This window comes from Falco biarmicus, chromosome 9, assembly GCF_023638135.1.
Source record: "Falco biarmicus isolate bFalBia1 chromosome 9, bFalBia1.pri, whole genome shotgun sequence".
In the NCBI taxonomy this organism is placed as follows: domain Eukaryota; kingdom Metazoa; phylum Chordata; class Aves; order Falconiformes; family Falconidae; genus Falco; species Falco biarmicus.
The window spans coordinates 10,661,398-10,682,089 of NC_079296.1; the positions used below are offsets into that span (position 1 = coordinate 10,661,398).

General features: G+C 49.5%; 1 long non-coding RNA gene across 1 annotated transcript; it reads right to left on the bottom strand.

The window, feature by feature from the left end:
- Positions 1–15: 15 nt before the first annotated feature.
- LOC130155170 (uncharacterized) lies at positions 16–3,641 on the bottom strand. Its single transcript, XR_008823934.1, has 3 exons — positions 3,149–3,641; positions 2,680–2,781; positions 16–781 (listed from the first exon to the last, which is right to left on the bottom strand). It is a non-coding gene; the product is annotated as an uncharacterized LOC130155170 (long non-coding RNA).
- Positions 3,642–20,692: the final 17,051 nt, after the last annotated feature.

Sequence of the window (20,692 nt, forward strand, 5' to 3'; positions counted from 1 at the left end):
ACGCTCCCAACCAGCCGCTTTTCATCCATCTTTATTGTTGGTTCAGCTTGGGCAGTCACAGGAAGGGGTCAGGCAGATTCCTCCCCGCAAATGCGGAGTTTGTGATCCTGCTGTCATTGCTCTCTGTGACAGGGTGGGGTTCGCTGGAGGGGGATCCCACTGTGGTCCCTGCAGTGCTCTGCTCTGGAGGTGCTGCGCATCATGCCGCGGTGCAGGCTGCCCAGTAAGGACAGCTTACTGGGCACAGAGAAGGGGGTTGTACAAAACCATGGGATTTCTGCAGACTTAAGCTCTAAGACCCCTTGCTATAGCTCAGTAACTGATTTTAGTCTGAACGCATACCGATATCATTGGGAGCACAATTCCATTTCACAGTATAAAAAACCAGTTTGCTGCTGGGGTGCAACGGCTCATGCTCTTCCCCTGGCACTCTAGGGCCCAAAAGTGCCCAGAGCATCTGATACACATTGGCAACCTATTTTTTCCTACCAGCTATAAAATTCTGGTAATGAGAGACCGATTGGGACATTTTCTATGGCTGTGCTTGTGTGTTGAGAGCAGATACAGGAGAGATTTGCTGGTATTTTCCAATCCCTGGGCTGCGGGATTACCAGCAAAGGGATTCCCTGGGGAAATAGGTGGGAAGAAAACTCATGGCCTTCCGGGGGGGACCATGAGGGCTTTTATCCTCAGGACCTGCAGGGCTGGTCTTGGATGGGGTTGCTGTTCCTGGGAAGCGAGGCTCTTGCTTGGGGGGCTGCTGCTACTTCGGCCTTTACATCTGCAAATGCACAAGCATTGGAGAAAAGAGTGGGATTCAGGTCTAGCCAAGGGGAGAGATTATTGCTGCAGGGATAAGGCTGTGGTGTGAACAGGCAAGGTGCTCAGAAAACCTCCTGATGGGAACCATAAGCAACATTAGATTAAGTGAGGGAGTCAGGCCAGGTGTACGACACAGAGCTATCCAGCAGAGCCCACCTTGCTGCAAGCAGGGGATAAAGTTTTACAGTTTCTCAGCTGTGACCTGGACACCACCGGTGCCACCAGGTTATCCACATTTCCCAGCCAGATCCGTCCAGATCTGTTGTACACTCCTCGTGCCCTGTCCTGGGCCAGCCTTCCCTGGGGTGCAGCAGGGTGCCCAGCTGTGGGCTGCTCCCAGCTAAAGAGAGATGCAGATCCCCCCCCGCCCCAGTTTGCACTGGTGCAGCCCCCTGTATCCACAGCATCTATGGGCCTGGTGTGCCCAACCATCCAGAAAGGCATGGGGCCAGATCCTCTGCTAGTGCCAGCTGGGCAGCTTCCCTGATTGTAATTAAACACCCAGCAATTAGCTGCAGAGAAGGAGTTGAACTTCTTTGCTCAGAGGAGGAGCTTGATTCTTCTCTGCAAAGCCCAGGCTCCCATTGCAGGCCAGATGACTTAACACCCTGCTTTTCCTTCATGTGTACTTAATTAAGGCATTAGTGAAGGGAAACATCCCCTTTCCCTCCCCTCATTCTCCCATTAACGATCCAGCTGTTATTTTAGGGGAAAGGTGATATTCTGGAGATTTTATAGGACTCCCTAGGCATGCAGTTCCCTTCTCCCCCTCACACGCAGCAGCAGCAGAAAGGGAAGGGCTCAGCTTTACATCTTTGCTGTCAGTCTCTGGTGACAGCCCCCACCTCCTGGGAGAGGTAGGAGACCACAGGGCATGACCTGACCACCCTGGAAGCTGCCCGGGAATGTGCTCATGCCTGGGTGCAGCTCTGGGCACGATTGCACAAGAGCAACCAGGAGTGACTCAGCCAAACCAGTGAAACTGGTAATGGTGGAACAGATATTTCCTATGCTGCGATTACTCTGTCTGCTGTCAAAATGTTTGCGTTCTGGCAGCATGCTTTAATGCCTGAGCGGCACCGCTGGGTGATGCGGGAGCAGCTCCCTGGTGAGCCCCGGGAGCACCAGGGCTGGGATGGGGCCAGGACCCAGGATCCCACCATGTTCCGCATGCCGTACCCGCCGTGCTGCGTCGGGGCGGCCAGGAGAAACAGCTGCTCTCAAGGGCATTGCATGAGTGACTTGCAGAGTCATAGTGATTTGTGTGTTTCAAATGGGCCAGGAAGGGGCTGGGGGAGGTTGGCAGCAAGGACAGAAATCTCTTACTGCCAGCTGGGGAGTGTGGGGATGTGTTTTGGTGTTTAGCAGGGTGCCTGAAACAAGGATTGCCCCAGGGAGATGTAACTCTGGGGAACAGAGATCAGTGCTTCAGCAGGTTGCATCCACTCATGCCTCTGATTACCCCCAGAGCAATCCTGTCCTCCCTTCCCAGGGCTGCTGTTTGCTCACCCTCTGCCAGGGGCTGGGATGCAGTCATTGCATTTAGAGACAAAACCCAGCAAGGGAAGATAAAACAGGAAAGAAAATAAACTTTTGCAACTTCTACCTGTTACGGTTCTTCCTCAGACAAAGCACCCAGCTCTGAGGAAGACTATGGTCTCTGGAGCACCGGCAGGGAGGGATGGGGACTCGGCACACCTCCCCCGCGGGCAGGGCAGCAGCCTGCCCAAGGCAGCGGGCAGCAACGGGGGGTGCCCCCCGCCACCAGCCTGGCAGCCCAGGCAAGTCCTGGCCCCTCTGCCCCCAGCGTGGCCGAGGTGTGTGAATGCCCCCGTCCCCAGCGAGCCGCAGACTTACTTTGGTGGGGGCTGCGGGGGGCTGCCTGCGCCGGGCAGGGTGGTGGCTCTTGGTGCTCCCGGCTGCACAGGGTCCTCACCTTCCTGGCCACGTAGCGGCAGGCTGGGGGGAAAGGGGAGACCTGTCTGCTTGCTGCAGCAAAGCAAAACACCAGCTACCCTAAAAAAACATCCCCAGAGAGCCCAGAGCTCTGGGGCTGCTTTGTGAGCTGGGGACCCTCACGGAGGAGGATTGGCTGGGGGCTGCGTTGGACCTGTAGCAGGTTACGGCCAAAAGTAGCAGTGGAAATGGAGGGGAATGGATTTAACAGGCTGAAAGGGAGTTACTGTGTCTGGTGTCCTGGCTGTGTTTCAAACCACTCCAGCACCAGTGTTTCTCCCCCCACAAGCAAAGGCCATAAAATATGCAGAGTATTTACCACGCAGAAATCCTTCTAAGCTCTCTTGCCTCAAATGAGAGGTTTCCTTACCGTTGATAATTACTCAAACCATTTTCTCCCTGGCTCAGCAAAGCTGTCCTTTCCAGCCAGCTTGTCTCTTCGTCTCCGTCCTCTCGCAGTCAGCTCTGCAGTGGTTTTATTTCTTAACAGCCCAGCCGCCTCCTTCCTTCCCTCCCGCAGGGATGTTGCTCCAGTTGCACGGGGTCACGTGCGGGGAGGTAGGCTCAGCCTGGCGCTGCCTTTGGGCAGGGCTGTGCCAAGCCAGGCACGGCATCCCTGTGCCTCCCTGGAGGGAGAAAGCACTCCGGGCACTGGCTTCGGGCAATGGCACTGAGGGGTGAGCCGACCGTGCCGGAAAGGTGGCTTGGTCGTGGCTGGAGGAGCTGCTCTTGGTGCTCTGTGGCTGATGAAGGACGTGGGTTTGAGATGTGGGGAGATAAACTTGGCACTGCGATCTCCAAGCTGAGCTGGAGAGGGTCGCTGCGGCGTGCACTTTGTATGGAGCAAGGGTGAAGAAGCACCTCCTTTCCTGCTGCTGTCTGAATGCTGCAGGAATGAGAACGTCCTTCCCCACCCCCAGCCAGACCTTCAAATCCTCTTATACCACATCCCGTTGTATGCAGGGGAAGGTCAGGGTGACATCCCCAGCAGACAACGTGTAGGCAGTAGCACTGGCCTTGGTTTCTCTGGAGTCCTTGCCCGCCTCCAGACCACTGCCTGATTTTTGTCCTCGGGGTCACTGCAACCAGTTACTACAGAAACGCAGGTTTTGTACATCTTTTGCAAAACCTTGCTGCTGTTTATGCGTGGTATGTATTCCTTAATCTCAGTCAGGTGAATTCTGAAAGCTCTTTGACCAGGGCAATGTACTTCTTATCTCCAAACCAAGCACTCGCCGGTTCAGGCAGGTCGGACTTTGGTTCGATGTCCTTGCCTTGGCATTATATACGGTCGGCCAGACGTGCGGTTGATGGACTGCAGGTTCTGCATCTCACGGCACCTGCAAGTCAGCAGCCTGGGCTGCTGCAAGAGAAAGTGCAAGGTCAGTGTGTGAGACAGAGGGGAGCTAATGTCGCCCTACCCCACCCTTGGTCTTATTCTGGTGGTCTGTGTCAGGAGATTTGAGTAAGCTCTGATGCACTGGATTGCATAAATGCGGCGTACAAACGTTTAGCTCAGCTGGTGTCCTGTCATGCTGCTGTGTGGTGTGAGCAAAAGGCAAAGGCTTGAGCAGACATGAAGAATGACCTCTGCTCTAAACTATAGAGGACTGCCCGTCACATCATCAGATGGATGTCATTGGAGCGTGAAGGAGTATGTGATGCAAGATCTGTAGGTGTTTAAAAAAAAAAATAATTCAAGAACCCCCCTCACCTCCTGAGCATCCCCCTCCAGGGGGGAAAATGCTCCAATCCCAACACCCTCCCCAAGCTCCAATCCTCTCTGGAGGACCCACCTCCCCATTTCACTGCAGAACTCACCAGGACAAGGGGAGTGATTGCACCACAGCTGTGTGCTTTAACAAATAGTGAAGGCAGCTGGAGGAGTAAACGACTCTTTTGAGTCTTTGCTCTCAATTGTTTGGTTCACCCCAGGTTTTGCAAACCTTATCCTTTGCCAAATGTGCGCTGTGGAGCTGACACCTTGGGTTTGCAGATGGGTCCCTCTAGATGGTGCTAAGCTAAAGAGAAAAGGTGGGTGGCGAGACGCTTTGGAGAAAAGGTCCTGCGGTGCACTGCCTCTGCACGCCTGGCGCTGCCTGAGGTCTCCTGCCTGGGCTGGGAGAACATCTCCGCTCTGCTTGTTCCCAGCAACGCACCCATGCATTCGTACGGGTGCTCTCCTATGGTGCTCAGTGTTTGCAGCAAATACTTCTCAGGCCCTTCTTCCACTTGGTATTTTCCTTGCTGATGTACAGGACTCCACAAATGCATCATGATTTTAATCAGTGCAGCTGCTCCTATCCATGCACTAAATCAGACAAGTTGGTTTTTAACAGCAAAAATTCATCTTAGCAATTTTTTCCACTTCAACCAGTTCTATTGAGCAAGGCAACTACGACTACATCAGCTGTGTCCTTGCATCATTAGCCAGAATCTTAACCAAATTCAAGCATAGATAATGTATGATTTATTGATGTGGGCAATTGGGAGAGAATTCACCCTGACTGCCGGAGAACAGCAAGGATCATTGAGGATTAGCTGTGAAGGGGAAGTCTTTTAGATCAACAGCTGAACAGATTTTACTTTGGAGTCACAGATGGGTGGTAAATAAGCTATTCAAAGAGAGCTATTGTTAGAAAAGACTTTTAAAAAAGACTATCCACATTCAGGTCTGTTTTTCTTCCCACTAGGTATAACTAGGGAAAGAACAATTCTGTTAACCTCAATAGCACTGTACTGGTGGCACCGCTGCTGGGAGATGGGGATCGAGCTCAGTTCTTCTCTCCCTGTGCCTAGTTCTGCGCAGGGAAAAGATGTTTGTGGGCACTGATGGGATCAAGGCACAGCCTGCTGTGCTTGGTAGGGCTGCAGAAGATGACTCTTTGACACAAGCAAGCTTTGCTTGTCCAGAGCCGAGGAGTGTCCAGCTCCTGTCTAGGTGTGTGGCCTAGAGAGCAATCTGAGAAGTGAGTTCTGGTGTCGGTCCTGCTCCTGTGCAATTAGCTCTGGCTGCTGCCCCAATATTACCGCTTCCCTCCATCGTGGAGAAAGGCTCTTACAGGTTTTAACTACTCCCCAATCTAGATTTGCTGGCCTGAGCTTTGAGCGTGGTTTCTATTGATACAGCGGCGAATGGCTGCTTTTGCCAAGTTTCCCTTCCAAGAATGGCTCAGCTCCATTCATGATGAGCCCATAAACTGGATTAAGACCTCAGGGACAGATTTTCTAGTATTTGAAGCCCGTAATCTGGGCTGGGCTTTCAGAACAGCTCAGTCCCCTTGTAAGCAGCAAATTATGGTCATAAGTGCTCAGCACTTGGCAGTTTATATTGGGCTACTTGAGGCTACGTTTTCTGTAAAGCTCAATACTCAGCCCTTCAGGATTTTGGGAAAAACAGGGCAATTATCCAAGTGCTGACATGAAAGCTGAGCTTTTCTGAAGATGAGAATCCTCACTCTTGATTTTCCTTCTCAAAAGGTTCATGTCCCTCTAAGCAATTAGTTGTCAAATTAATCCATGGGCTGCAGGCAGCCTGTCATTCATGAAAACCTCTGATTTGCCCATGACCACAGAACATTAACTCATGAAATTAATGAGACACCTCATCTCCAGCCATCAGTCCAACTGTTGCAGAGCACCTCGGCTGCAGCCACTTCTGTGACCTGTGGGTTCTGCGGAAAGACCTGAAAATACCTTTAGTGTGAACGAAACGAGCGGTTACAGGGAGCGATGCAGCCACAGCTAAATGCCCGCTATTTTCCCAGTTTTGTTGGTGGATTTTACCCTCAGCATTGCTACACCTGCCCTTCTTCCAGTAGCTCAGTGTAGCTACGCAGTTGCACCTTTCCTTGAACACCTGCTTGCTTAGGAGGAAATAAACTGTGCGAGACGAATTTAGGGATTTGGTCCAGTTCAGAAGGAAGGAAGGTGACATTTAGCACCCAGGGGGCTGGGTCGCTGCAGATGGGCTGAGCGTCGTGGCCGCTGCTCCAGAGAAGCTCCATGGGCATCTGTAAACATGGTGCTCCTGCGGTTCACTTTAGTGCTGAAACCTTGACATGCTCTGTCCAAAAACCTTAGTGGCATCAGGAGGAGCCAAGGCATAAGCAAAATGCCAGCAAGTCCAAACAAGGCTTTCCTCCAGAGATCTGGCATGCAGGGAGAGAGGGGTCTTGGTGTGCAGGAGCAGGTGAGGCCCCTGCGATGGCAATTATTTGTGACAATGGATAACAAGATGGGGAAAAGCTTTTGGAGCCAAAGTTAGCATTGTGTTTTTCCGGATGCTTTGTTCTTGGCAGCAATGGCGGGGAATTCCTGTTTGTTCAAACATTCTTCAGGTGGGACTGGCACCTTGGTGACCTCTTCGCTGTAGCATGGTGCTCATGTCTGCTGGTGGGCCCGTGCCACTGGCCCAGCCCAGCGCTTCCTCTCCAGCCTGGATACAGCCATTGTAAAAAGCATATTTCTGAATAACTGGTCCTGGCATTTGCAAGTCTGAGGAGAGATGAAGGTGAATGCAAGCCTTTCACAGCAAAACACTCCCAACATTGTTTGCCTGTGCCTTTCCCAGCCCTTGGCAAGGTGACATCCTTGCTGAGAAGGAAGAAGGACACCAAGGCAACTCAGAAATCAATAACCATGACATGCAAAGTGCCCAGCCATTATGGGGAGGGTCTCAGGAGGATGGGGGGTGGGTTGTAAGAGCCCCAGGGAGAGGTGGTGGTTTGGTTTGTCCCTCAGGCAAAGGGCAGACAGGTGGTAGCAATGCCCACCTGGCTTGGCTCGTCCCCAGGCACTCTGAGCAAATACTGGCAGCTGAGCCAACAAAGAAGATCCCTCGGGGTGTATTTCATCTCCTGCTGTTTGCTAATTGCTTTAATGACACGGGAGCCATCACCTGGCCTGGCCTTGCTGTGGTTATCATTCTTGGCTGGGCATTTCTAGCAATTACTGGCAACCTCTGAAGAAACAGTGTTTTGAGATAATTTGCCCACAAAGCACGGATAGAGATCACTGTCCCCTGCATCTTCTCTGGATGAACATAAATGAGTGAACATGCAAGTCAGAGCTGCCAGGACTGGTGTGTATCTCCTTCAGCAGCCTGCTGGCATGCAAGGCAGCCTTAAAAACCCATACAAAAAAGGCATGCAGGTAAAACAGTGCTTCAAAGCCCTGCTGAAACGGTACCTATCTGCTTCCATCTTATCCACACACGTCAGGAAGGCTGTTATGTGACACAGTTTGCTCTCGAGAAACACTGTTTGGTTGTCTCTTGCCATTGTGGCGTCCCCAGAGGGCTCACACAGAGCCTTTTCAGCCCTCTGATGTTGCATCTTCTGACCATCCACGCTCTGCTTTGCCTTGCTGAGTGACTGGCTCGTCTCTCCCCTTCCTCTGGCCCCAGGTCGCCACTGTCTTCAAGGAGATTTTGGGATGTCTGTTACCACTTCAGAGTCTTTTGCCCATTAAATACCAGAGTTTTCAATACTACAAAATATTTGATGTATTTTTAAAAAAAATCTATACAGTCTTTATTTTGTGCTGTATTCCTGCCTCATTGCTGGGCTGGTGAAAATTAAACTTTTTTTTTCTCTGATGACTGAAACAATAAGGGTGCATAATACTGTAGCTTTCCCTGTGGCTCTTGCTGTTCCCTTTTCTTTTCCTCTTCATTGTGATGAAAGCAGAAAACTTTTTTTTTTTTTTTGGTGTCTCTTAGCCCTTTCTATCTACTCCTCAGTTTGCATGTCAGCATTTGAGTTTATCACTAAATACTTGTGCCGCTCATGGGTAGCTCTCATTTCTAGTATTAGAAATATTAGTAATGGAATGTATTGTTCATTCTGACTTTCTGAAAGACTTGTTGCAGCTGTGCTGGTTCTTTGTGACACTTTGTATTTTTCAGCATGGGGCAGTTTCCTATTGTGCCTTTATTTTTCTTTTTTGAGCTGCCTGCTCTTCTGCTTCTCTTTGGTCACTTTCTGGTTTCACTCGGTTCATGTTATGCACTAAAACTAAACCTGACTGTTCGCATGATCTGCAACAATTTAGAAATGTAAATTTCCCTGCTCTCTAAAAGCTGTGGCTGTGTTTTTCCCTCGTCATGGGCATCCGTGCAAGCACAGCAGCACATGGCAGGGCCCAGGCTGGATTTAGTGGGATGTGGGAGACCGAGGGAGCCCTGGTCCCTCCGCCAGCTGGGTGGGCAGGCTGCCTGGAGCACCCCATGGCAGGGTGCCCGGCAGGATTCTTCCTCCCTCCCTGCTGGCATCCAGGTGCACCTATCACCAAGAACAAGAGCTGCTGACTTCAAGAGATGAACTGGTTTTGACTGAAGCCAAAAGTAGTATTGGGATCCTTAAATATTCAAGCAGAACGTCTTATCCACAATCCTTGGCTGTTACCACCGTGTTTGCAACGAGGCTCATGTGATGCAGTTTTTTATTAGGAAAGAATCGGGTCTGTGGTTAAATCATGCTACAGTGCTGTAGGGCAGCCAAACGAGCAAAGGAAGTTTGGCTTATGACTGCGAATTCTGACTTTAGGTTTTCTGTGACCCCAGGTTCATTTCCAATAATAAGCCATGGCTCACAATGCTCAGCAGAGCTTCCAGTAATAAGAGAGAGACTATAGCAGGGATGGAAAGGGAAGTGTCTCGCCTGAAAACACTGCGTGGTGTTATGTGGTTAAACCACAGATTTTTTATTTTTTTTTCCCTGGGCTGAAACAATGAGAAAGCTGCACCAGGAGCCATCAGTGATAGCCATTTGAAGCTCCTGGTTCGTTTTTTTTACGCCCAGGGCCATGCAGTCTGGTGGTTAGCTCACAGGGCAGGCGAAACAGGAGACCAAGATCCTCTGGGCTGTGAATCAGAAATGCTGGGGCACTCTTGCCAAGGCAACAAATTCCCTCTGGGTCAGTAAATACCATTTACCTGAAATGGTATTTAAATCCTCCTCCTCATCAGAGTTGAAACCATGGCTTTGGGTGGCAGTCAGGTGTGGGATGTGGTTAGTCAGGGACTGGGGAAGGTTGAAGTGGTGTGGGGCGAACTGCACCTTGCTGAGCCCTTCTTCACCATCACAGGGAGCTGCCGGGAAATCCGTGCCAAAGGATTATTAGGTGCAGGATGGACCAGGGCTGTTGGTTGAGCTGCTGCCTTTAGCTCAGGGAAAAAACACTGGCCACTCTCTCCCTACTAATAAGCTGCCTCATTCGGTGGATATTGCCAGCATACCCCATGTGCTGGGTGTAACACAAGGACCAATGCATCAGCTTCAGGGTGCATTTTACTTAAAACTCTTTAAGTGGTGGGAGAATACTAGAAAGCCTCAAAAGTAATTTCTTGAAGGAGAAAATAACCCGCTAGAATTCAGGCTCATGGGGACTTTTCCATTAGGTGATGTTTAGATGAAAAATTGAGGGAGAAGTCCGAGGTCTTAGGCAGTTTCTGATCAGATTTTATCCAGTATCTTGAAAGAGGGATGGTGCAAAAACCTGATCCTCAGCCACGGTACTAACTATACCCCTGCTAGTAACAGTAATAAATGTGATTGACTTCAAGGGAACTACATCACCTTTCAGCTACTGATGGTCTGGTCTGTCAGCGTTGGGAGCAAATTAAATAAGAACAATTGCTACAAATTTAGACAGGGGTGAGGTTTTTAGACCAGACCAGGGATTAAGCTGTTAGTATTAATGGACCATTTATGGAAAAACTTCTCTGGGCTGCTTTACAAATCAGCCCAGCGTGGCTGTAGGTCAGGCTGCTGACTGCGTAGACCTAACGTGACTTTTACTCATAGTAGTTTTAGGTCTCCAGCGTCAGCTTCCTTGCCTTTGGTGTGGTTAGCCTGGATTTACAGCATTGCAAGTGGGGCTGAAATCAAGGTCGTTTTTTTGTGCCTATTAGAGGGTGAAATTAATGTCTTTGCAAAAAGCCCAGACAGCCAAATCTTCTGCAATACTGAAATCTCAGAGCGGATGGAGAGTGGGATTCTCAGAACCACCTAACAGACTTCCAGCGAGACTCATGTTGTGGGCTGTGAGGCTTTGAAAATCTCAAACAAAGCCTGACTAACCCTATAAAGCGAGCTGCTTTCAAGTGACTCAGCCTTAGCGCAGGGAGGTGAAGTTGATTAAACCACTTTCTAAATTCTGTTGGCTAAATCAGCATCCCTTTTCTCACAGGAACGTGGCAGTAGGAGGTGGGTACATGTGCAAAGCAGTGGGACAGAAGCTGCTCCCCCCCGCATGCATGTCCAGCACATCACCACCGAGTGACCCGGGGCATGGGAGCAGCCTCAGCCCTGCAGTCTGGGGATCCCACGGTGCCTGAAACCAAAAGGCTGACTGCAGGAAAGCTGCTTCTCGTCAGATGTTCTGCCTGACCAGAATCAGGAAGTGCTGAAAATTCACTAAAATAGTCACAACTCAGAGATTTTGCACAGATTTCAGGTAGACCCCAGAGAAGCAGCGATGATGCTGAGTGTGACCATGGAGAGGAGACCTGATGCTTGCCTACCCCATGCTGGGTGCAGCCACTTGCCTCTTTGCAAATGCGGAGGGAAATGCTGCCCATGGAGGTGAGTATGGGTCTTGCAGAAGGGATGGTCAGCATGGCTTGTGATGCTTGTCTCATCTGAAACTTGGTGGTGTGAAACTGAGCCCGGTGTCTGAGGAAACAGGACCTCTTGTTGTTAGGTGAGAAAAGTTGGGCTGAGCAAGAGTCATGCTCTGCTTATTGGAGCTAGGGCAGGAAGGTGGGATTCAGTGAGACCCCAAGGCATGCATCGGTCACGCTTGGTCGCAAGTACAGGGAACACAGTGCTGCTGCTCCAGATTGCTGAGGAGCAGCTGCTGAGTCAAAGCTGCTGGTGTGTGGGCCAGCTCCAGCCTGCTCGTGCTCTCCCTACTGCATGGCAGGAAAAGCTCCTTTGCAGGTAACAGAGGTTGATGGTGCCTGTCCCATCTCTGCAGCAGTTTCTGGGCTGGGGTGGTAGAGCCAGGACTTTCTGCCTGATCCTGGAATCTATTCCCAGTGTGCCCAAGTAAAGCATTCCTAGGAAAAACAGATTAATAACTATTGAGGGTAATGAGAAGAAATCCAGCAGAGATTCCCACCTGCACAGCAGAGGCTGTCACCGCAGGGCCAGTCCAGCGAACAGCCCAATAGAGGTAGTCGAAATCTCACCGCTAGGGTTAAGTATGGCAAGGTGGGTGAAAAGGCTGAGATCTGTGCCCTGGGATGTGCCAGTGCCCTGGGATGCACCTGTGCTGTGCTCTTGGAGGCTGGGTGGCGCTTGGTCTGTCCCAGGTCTGTGTTTGATCATCACGGGGTAACTCCTCTCGCTACCTGCACCTTCAGCTTCCCCAGCAATTTGTATCCAGGCACTCCTCTCTGTATCTGATTTCCATGTCAAAGATGATTTCTCCAGAACCAGCTTTCCCAGACAGGAGTGAGGGAGTTCAGGGATAAAAGATGTTCAGGAGTCACCCCTGTAAGGGACAGATTATATCTCCTGGGGTAAAGAAATGCCAAAAGGCCTCTGCTGCCTGGCATGGTCTGGTGATGCACAAGTGGGTGCAGGATGGGTGCTCTTCAGGTAGCCTGGGGACGTCCTGGTGCTCAGCTTTTCAGTGGAGCCAGGAAGCACCCCTGCAGAGCCGACCCTCCTTTTTAATACTCACTCTTCTCCTTCACCATAAGCCAAGCGAGACATGGAGGATGTGACAAACTGTGTGGGAGGTTTCCTATATGGGCACAATTGTCAGGTGCCTGGGGTGGGGCAGGAGAGACCAGCACCACTCCTGGCTCTGCTTGCGCTGTGCTCTTGTGCAAGAGGCTTCATTTCTCCATTTCCTTCACATTTGATTAGCTAAGGCATTTTTCTGGGCAGGGACCAGAATATATATAAATAAATATATTTACTTAGGAAAAGCATCCCCTGTGAGAGAGGCTGGAGGAAGCTGACGGGATAAAAAACCTCAGCAGGCTGCAGCTTTTGCCTGGGGCAGTTGTGCAAGGAGTTTGCTCCCAGGGCACGTGGCACACAGCCTCGCCGTGCCCTGTGGCAGGGACCCTGCTGCCAGTCTCCATCCCTGCCAATGTGGGATGCCAAGCACCAGGGTCTTGGAGGCTCTGGGGTGCTGCTGCTGCTCCCTGCACAGCCCTGCAGCCCCCTCCCTGAGTCCTGGGTGCCAGCAAGAGGCAACAAGTGTGGCAGGACTCGGATGGGAGAGGGGAAGGGGGCACGGTTGGGAGTGACGTGGCTGATGTGGCTAGGGCTGTTAGAGGTTTTGTTAAAAGAGAATCTCCAAAATTATTGATTTCTTTTTGTTAACATACTAGTAAAGATGCATTGACTCCAGGAAAATGTTGTTTCCTCCTCAGTATAAATCTTAATAAATAATTCCCTACAAAGGCAATTAATCATCTCCTTCCAGACTTTGGATTATTAAATGTATAGCTGTTAAGAATTACTGTCTCATCTGCTTTCACTGTATATTCAAGCCCATTACTGTAACTGTTCATAGAAATAACCCCAGCTAGCTCACATTTTCCCTCGGCTTCCTTACACTATTATTGTTCTTATTCTTCTTTTGTAAGAACCCAACAAAAAAAAAATATTGAGAAATGAGATAAAATAATGACAGAGTACCAAGGAGATTAAACATTGCTCTGATGAATTTTGCCAACACTGTATTTTCCTGGAGGATGCTTTAGAATTCATTTACTATGATAAGCTGCTAGATAGAGGGCTTTTATAAATTTGCATTCATCCATATTTCTGCTGGTAAAAAGCTCTATATCTAATCCATTCCAGCAGCTCTGCTGTATCACGTCCATTGGCACTAGAGATGGGTTGCATTAACGCCTAGATTGTATAGAAAAATCCGTATTACAAATTACTGTGGCAAGAAGCTACTGCAACGTGCTTGAAAGGCAGAGTCAACTCATCAGTGTCGTTTCCTTCGCTGAAGCTGCTGATGGCAGGGAGTGCAGAGCCCTGTGGCTACAGGGGTTTGGGCAATTTGGGCTCCATCCAGGCTTTATCCAGGCTTTCTTTGTGATGATGGACCAGTTGCTTTCAAAACCCTCCCCGTGTTTTGGGGCTGTGGGTGAGCTGGGGGCTTTGGTATTCTGCCCATGCTGACCACAGGGACATGGCTAAATTTTCTTCTTCTCCATTTGCTGGTTCTGAAACGGAGCATGCAGGCTGCCTCCCCCACTGTATCCCACCTGCAAAACATTTAAAGCACTTAAGGCCTTTTTTAACTACTTCCTTCCGCAAGCCCTTGGAAAAGCTGGCTGGGCTGAGAGGTGCCAGTTCAAAGAAGGAACAGGGAGAGGCTGGTCCTTGGGAAGCGCAAATAATGTGTTCCAGGGGCAGTAAACCCAAACCAGTGATGGGTGCTGTGTGCCTTCTGCAGGGAGCAGCGCCGCTTTCGCCCCCCAGACCTCTGATGCTTGGCGCAGCAGGAGGAGGGGACCCAGGAGCACCTGACTGCCGTTGATCCAAACCCACCCACAAGCACCTTCGTGGGGCCGGGTGGGAGCCCTGGGGAAGTGCAGGCGACGTGCGTGGCAGCAGCAGGTTGGAGGTGCCCGGAGCATGCCCAGTGCAGCAGTTTCCCATGTTGCGCTCCGGAAAACAGCTTTTTTGGAGGATGCTGCTGGGTGGATATATCCCCATGGAGATTTCTCCCTGCTTGCCAGCTGGCAACATCCTTGTTTACTCTCATTTAGGAAAAGGGAAATAAATCCTCTGAGCAGCCATGCTTGTTGAAATAGCCAGGCCTTTGGGGAAGCTGATGAAATTCAGCGGTTCTTGTTGGTCCCACACTCAAGGAATATTTTCTTCTCTATGCTTGGCATGCATTGGCTTTCAGATTTGATTTTCTCCCACCATCCTTTTCTCTGTGTATGTCTGGCCGAGTGGAAGCAGGGAGCTTTAGCACCCAGAGGTTTCCAGTCCCTCCCATTGGGATACTGGGAGCCAAAGAAGCTTGCAGCAGAAATGGAACAGAGTTTGGTGTACGCATGGGCCTTTTCTTCCCAAACAGGTTGCCAAGCTGTGTGGGGGATGAGTTTCAAAGCCTCTTCTTGGTCTGAGTAATACATTTGTTCCTTCTAAACAGGTGACCTCACCGTAGCTGGTTTGCTTACAGCGAGCAAAGCCAAGCGTCAGCATGGGCGGTATCATTAGCCGTGATGCTGAGGTCCTTCCTCCCAACTGGCTGCTTGTCCGGGAGCAAAGAGAGGGCTGTAGGCAGATAGCTGGAACCAGGATCTCCAACTGGTTGATTTTAGCAGCCTGCTAGATTGATTTCTATTTATATCCCAGATCCAGCACTGAGTTCCTGGGCTAGTGTGAAAATTTAGCTGCATTAAATAAAACAGACTTTAAAATCACCCAGGTTACTGGATCTGAGCTAGCCACTCCAGAATAGCTTATTCAAGAGCTTTACATTTTCAGATAAGCACCTTACTGTTCAAACAGCAGCTTCCACTTGGCTCATCAAAACAGCAGTCGGGGAAATGGGGTTTGTTTATTAAGTTTGAAAAACAAACAAGCAGGGTTTCATATAGCTCTTGCGCTTTAGCAGAAATCCCAGGTTAACGATGCAGCCAGGGGTTGAAGGCAGTGCTGCAGGAGCAGAGGTCTGTTCAGGATCTGCTGGTGTAAGCAGGCTGCATGCCCTGCATCAGAGGAGACAAGGGCAAAGCCATCCTTTTAAACATTATTTTCCTTAGGCTTTGGCCCTGAGGAATGATTGGAAAAGAAATGTGCCCCGAGGGACTGATGATGCTTCACTGGACATAATGCTCAGGGATGCTTTCAGTGAGTCATACAGATGCTTTTAAAAAAGTAAAAGTTGCCCTGCAGAGTCACTCCTCAAGCAGGGCAAACCACACTTGTGTGGTGGCGGGTGATGCATGGGGGACTTCCAGCGCACACCAGGCTGATCTGTGTTTCAGGTCCTTATCTGTAGGAAATGGGTGATAAACGCATCCCTGTGTGTTTAGCCCATGAGGTGTTTATTATTAGCCTTATCGTCAGTGCACTGAGCATCGCTGGCACATTCGTGTCCAGGTGTGTTATACAGGTCAGGGCTGCTGTGAGACAGCGCTGATAAGGCTGCACCGTCAGGAGGCTGGAGAAGGGAAACCTTCTCCGCACAAATTGATAGTGTTTGTCCAGAGGAGCTGGGTACATGGAAAATCAGCCTCTTTAGGAAAAGACGGGGGGGTGGGGGAGTTTCAGGGAAATGCCAAGTACCGTCGGTGCAGTGGGAGAATGGCATGTCAGCTCTGTGTGAAGGTGTCACACATATCACCGGTACGGGGGGGCCAGTAGATCCTATCAAACCTTTGCAAGTCAGCGTCTGAATGCTGCTGAAAAACACTCTTAGCAAAGTGCCCAGATGTGTATCTGCAAGGGTACCATTAAGAGCAGAGACTTGCCTCCATCCCAGAGGGTTAGCTGAGAATTTTAGTACAAGAGCTGCCTGGTGGTGCTGGTGATATTCATTTAATGACTGAGAGCTGGCGTAGGGAGAGAGACCACCACTTCCAAAAAGACCATTTGACACCTTTAAAATCCAAAAGGAGGATGTGCCGTTTCTTCTTTTTGTTATGTACAGCTGATAGGATGTACTCCAAGCACTAAAAAGTTTCTTACCTGGAGGTACTGTCACAGCTTCAGGTCTTCTGGGAGCACCTGGTGCCCCACAGGGGTCCCGGTCCTGCACTGTATGGGTACCATATCTCCCATGGGCTGCTTTGGTGATACTGACTCAAGTTAAAACTCAGCCTGTCTTCTCCACAGTGCTGTTTGGTCACCCATCAATCAACCTCAGTTAGCCACCATATGTTATTAATGTGGTCCTGCTTTTGTCTGGGCTGATGATGGATGTCTAGTGGATGAGGGAAAGGCTGTGGATGTTGTCTACCTGGACTGTACTCAAGCCTTTGACACTGTCTCCCACAGCACTCCCCATCTCCTGGAGAAACTGGCACCAGTCACACGTGGTGTTCCCCAGGGCTGAGCGCTGGGGCCAGTCCTGTTCAGTACCTTTATCGATGATCTGGATGGGGGGATGTGTTAAAGTGGGGCGCACCAAGAGCAGCGACTGGTTTATGCTCACAGAGGAACTCTGTGATGAAAGCAGGAGGTCAGTCCTGGTCCTCAGTGAGATGTAGTATTTTAGACCAACCGTGCTTTTCAAACAGCAGGTTTCCAGGGGGCAGCCAAGCGGTACCTGGGTGTTACTGTGCGTCCCACACGATATGGCAGCATTTGGGGATGGTGAAACAACCAAAATGGACAGGAAAGGAAGGGCAGTCATAGAGTTCCTCAAAACTTACAACAGATGCAGAACTATAAAGGCAAATAGATTAAAACAAATCTTCTTGGGTGGAATTATCAGGGAATTATCTCTGATTTATACCAGCTAAAGGTTAAAAATCAGGTTTAAGAACCTTACCCAAGTTCATATCAGATGAATAGTCTTGCACACCAGCATGTTAGACAAGTCACACCCACACCAATATCTAATTATAATAAACAGGGAAGTTATTTATGAGCATTTTTAGCATAATTGAGCTGCTGATGAATAGAGTTGCCACTGTCAAGTAACAAGGCACACAGGCATGATTTACATCTTGCAGATGAGATTAGTAATTGCTTGTATATCAGCCTTTCAGGTATCTCGTGTGTAAATATTCAGACACCTCTGGCTCATGTTAAAGAAAATGGTTGATTAGAGAATCTGAACCAGCACTGAAAGCCAAACAAAAAAATATATCAACTTCCTTGGGGTAGTTCCAAATCTCAGCAAAATTAGGAAAATCTTGTGATTGATGAGGTAAACTGATTAGATCATCCCGACTAGGCCTTTCTACTTGCAAAACTGCACTACTGTAAAAGAGGGAAGAGAGCACAAGGCTTCTGTGGCAGCAGCTGACTTTGAACAGGCAGATTTTGTGCAGCTCCCTCCCTGCAGCCTTGGTGGTGAGAGATGCCTGAGCAAAGTCAAGGTTCATGGTAGATTTAATCGGTTTGGTGTGAGCTGGTAGGTTTTTTATGTGATATTAGTGCCCAACATGCTGATAACATGGACTAGGGATGAACTACCTATTAGGAAATAGGCATTTCCCTGTGATGGGGGGCTGAGCTCACCTCCCTGCCCAGGTGTGGGGCAGGAGCCTCCTCCAGGCAGCCCTGTGTAGGCAAGGGGGCTGGTGCAGAGCTCTCCAGGGAGTACATTAAAATCATAGAATCACAGAACCATTTAGGTTGGAAAAGACCTTTAAGATCATCAAGCCCATCCGTTAACCCAGCACTGCCAAGCCCACCTCTAAACCATGTCCCAAAGCACCCATATCTATGCATTTTTTAAAATACCTCCAGGGATGGTGATTCCATCACCTCTGTGGGCAGCCTGTCCCAGTGCTTGACCACCCTTTCAGTGAAGAAATTTTTTCCTAATATCCAATCTAAACATACCCTGGTGTAACTTGGGGCTGTTTCCTCTTGTCCTATCGCTTGTTATCTGGGAGAAGGACTGACCCCCACCTGCCTACAACCTCCTTTCAGGTAGTTGTAGAAAGCAAAAAGGTCCCCTCTGAGCTGCCTCTTCTCTAGGCTAAACACCCCCGGTTCCCTCAGCTGCTCCCCATCAGACTTGTGCTGCAGCCCCGTGTCCTGGTGGGTCCCAGGTGAGATCCACCCAGAGATTTTGGGTCAATGCCAAGGATGGACTGGGTGGGATGTCTGGGAAGGGTTCATTTCTGCTCTTTGACCCCAGTCCTCTGCCACTAAAACCTCCTCTTCCTTCTCCATGGCAGAGAGATTCACACTTCACAGAGGTACAGAAGAGACAAATGCATTAGCCGTTGTTGCAAGGCCTGTGTGTATTTCCCTGATCAGGTGGATTTCTGGGAAAGGACGAATGGTAAGAGTTGCTAAGGATAGCTGGGAAAATAAAGCATCTTTACAGAAATCCCCATATGAGCAAACACAGACTGGGATGCACAAACCTGTCCTGCAGCCTTGGGCTTAATCCTTTCTCTACCCAAGTGACTAACGTGCCCTTTGAGCAGAGAGCAGCACGATGGTGATGAAGATACGGCAGAGCCCGACCCAGCGGTGCCTTCCAGTGTCACTCTGCAGAGAGAATGAGAAAGCAAAGAAACCAGAACAAGTGACAAAGTGAGTAATTTGCCCAGGAGGATGCTGCCTGAGTAAGCAGAGTCAGTCATTTCAGGATTCAGAGTGCGGAAAAGCCCTTTCTCGTGCGGTTATCTTGAAGGTCACAATGGCGCGATGTGCTGGGAAGTGGTCCCAAGGCTCGGCGACGAACCTAACCTCAGAAGAACAATCATACATTGTTTGTCGAATTTCCCTGCTACCTAATTTTTAATTTCCTGATTAACCTTCAGCCCCTGAACCTGTTCTCTGTGAACTTGCAACCGAGAGGGCTGAAAAAGGGATGGGGGACTTTTACCAGGACCGCAAAGGTACAAATGACGTTTTAACTCGTTGTTTGCTTTTTTACAGCCAAAAATATGTTTATATATGTATATCTGACTGAATGGAAAGATGGGGTGGAATTTTTTGTGTTGCTTAATATTTCCATGCGTTTTCTGAGAAGATTTAATGGGTACTGCTGAAGTCATTTGCGGTAAACAAGTAAGAGGCGTCAGACTCAGAAACTATCCAGTTACGTGACTTTCCCAAGGTCCTGACACTATTGTTTTGGATGCATAAACTCAGTGTCCTTGCAGTGATACCGCTGGTGCCACCTATAAGGCCTTGCTCAGTGTATGTGCACAAAGCTGTCCGCTGGGAAGCGGGTTTGAGACCAAATGCAAGAAATTCTGGGCCTGGCACAAGCCCTCTGCTGTTGGTGTCAGCAAGCCTCAAAGCAGCAACGGCACCGCTGCGAAAGCAGCAGCAGGGCCTGTGCAGCTGGGGGAAGGATGGAGATCTCAGCCTTGCTGCCAGCTGGCCGGCGGAGGGACTTCCCAAGGGCTGCAGAATCATCCTGACAGCACAACGCTCTCAGCAAAGCACAAGCAGGAGCCCCAGTTGAGCTCCTTTGATTTAGGAAGCTTTCTAGCCCGTTGTTTCAAATGATTGATTATGTCTTTTCCTTCCCAGCTCAGAACTGATTAGAAAAATAAGTAGAAGTTGGAGAAATTCTAACCTTATCCAGTATTTTCTTTACCAGGGGTACGTGCAGCTCAGGGCTCATGCTGTCAGAGACACCGTAAGATATTGGAGAATCTTCTCTATTCAGCTGAGGTGTGAAATATAATTACTGCTGCTAGACATGGCAAGGGTTTAAAATTATCAAGTTTCATGAAATCTCTGCTGTGCAAGCTGAGCCTTATCTCCTTCCAGTGTGCTGACAACACAGCCCACGTAGGCTTGTTCCCGTTTGTTAGAAATTTGCTTGTCACTTAATTGACTTAGTTCTTGCTCTGCTGTCATGCAGTGCAGAGCAATAACCTCTCAGAAAAATGCTTGTTAAAGAGTAAAAGTCCAATCCTCTTGAGGCACATTTCTCTTGTTTGGTCTAAACTTTAAGCAGAAAGTTCACAGTCTAGTGGGGCTACTCTTATTTCTGAGCTTAAGTGGGGCTTTGGCACCAGACAAACCATTAAACCTCTTGGCTGAAGCTCTGAGCTCCAATACTGGAGTGCTTGTGGCTTCCCCTTATTTTAAGAACAGAAAGCAGGCAGGTGCCTCCACCGAGCCAGGTAAGATTCAGGCTGAAGTTATTTAAGGTTTACAGCAATAGGTTCCACTGGGTTAGAACCTGTCAACAGCTGATTTCTTTTGCTGGACCAGGTCACATTAGATATTTGCTCTTGGCCTCAGGAAAGGCTCAGCACGCAGCC